The sequence below is a fragment of the Schistocerca cancellata genome, unplaced genomic scaffold, assembly GCF_023864275.1.
Source record: "Schistocerca cancellata isolate TAMUIC-IGC-003103 unplaced genomic scaffold, iqSchCanc2.1 HiC_scaffold_542, whole genome shotgun sequence".
Taxonomy (NCBI): Eukaryota; Metazoa; Arthropoda; class Insecta; order Orthoptera; family Acrididae; genus Schistocerca; species Schistocerca cancellata.
The window spans coordinates 88,847-90,000 of NW_026046556.1; the positions used below are offsets into that span (position 1 = coordinate 88,847).

Sequence of the window (1,154 nt, forward strand, 5' to 3'; positions counted from 1 at the left end):
ACAGTCGGTCTCGTAATGGACATCGCATACGTAGGGGGCCACCTCCCACGTGTTCTCTAGTCGTGCACATTTTGTTGCGTGTATGTGGGCAGACGTAGTGTGTCGTGACACCTAACAGACAGGTATGCAATAATCGTTGCATTTGCAAACTGGGATGGACGTCTACGTTTGCTGGTGACGTGACGCAACGCAAATGAACAACTGGTAAACCCATTGTGGTGCGGTTGTTGTTGCTGGAGGTAAATCAGTAAGGGCAAATCTGTGTGTGAAGCGATACGCGGCGGTGGCTGGGTGGGACCGTCCCCGGCCGGTGAGGGGGGGCCGCCCGGCGTGCTGGCCGCGCGGTGCGTGGGCGCACGCGCTACAGCCGGCTGGTGGGGGCGCCCAGTGGCAGGCGCGCCGGCCGACGGACGCGGCAGGCGGCGCAGCTGCGCGCCGGGGCACCCTGCGCGCGGCGCCGGGCGGCCAAAGTGGGTCCTCGCGGGCCCGGTGCGAAGCGCGGTGGACATCTGCAGTGTGCTGGTCCGACTGAGGACTGTGTGCGTTGAGGATGCGCCGCCGCCCGGCACTCGGCGCCGCGACGCCGTCTGCTGCTCGGTCGCCCCAGCGGTTCTCGCTGGTGGTTTGTATCGCAGTTGTGCAGACGTGTTGGCACGTGCGCTGTGCTGGGAGAGTTCGCTTCGGCACCCACGTGGGGCCTTTGCCCTTCTGTGGCGCTGGCGTTGGAGCTGCCGGTCACCGTAGGTGGCGCGTGTTGTCTCCCGCCGGCAATGCCACGACAGCACGCTCCCGGGCCTCTGTCGGCAGCGGCAAGCTCAGTTGGGAGCACGGGTGGTCGCACCTAAAGCGTCTACTCGCCTAACTCCGGGCGATTGCGCCTCTCTCGAACCCGACCAAGTACTTAGGACGGCGCTGCGCGCCGCCGGGACCTGAGAGGGTTTCGAGGTGTATTGTGCAGGGGAGCTCAGCCTCCTCCTGTTTGCAGAATAATTGAGCGGACGCTTGCGTGTTCGCGCGGGCCCCTGGGACACACTCCCGGGCGGCCGGCTGCTCAGCTCTAGTTGACGCAGCTCCCTGGTTGATCCTGCCAGTAGTCATATGCTTGTCTCAAAGATTAAGCCATGCATGTCTCAGTACAAGCCGCATTAAGGTGA

The 1,154-nt window shown here is 64.0% G+C and overlaps 1 non-coding gene across 1 annotated transcript in view; it reads left to right on the forward strand.

Moving 5' to 3' along the window:
* The first annotated feature begins 1,071 nt into the window (after positions 1–1,071).
* The window catches only part of LOC126129716 (small subunit ribosomal RNA), a 1,909-nt gene continuing 1,826 nt past the window's right edge, over positions 1,072–1,154 (forward strand). Inside the window, exon 1 of the ribosomal RNA XR_007527344.1 lies at positions 1,072–1,154. This exon is cut by the window's right edge and continues 1,826 nt beyond it. This is a non-coding gene — a ribosomal RNA (small subunit ribosomal RNA).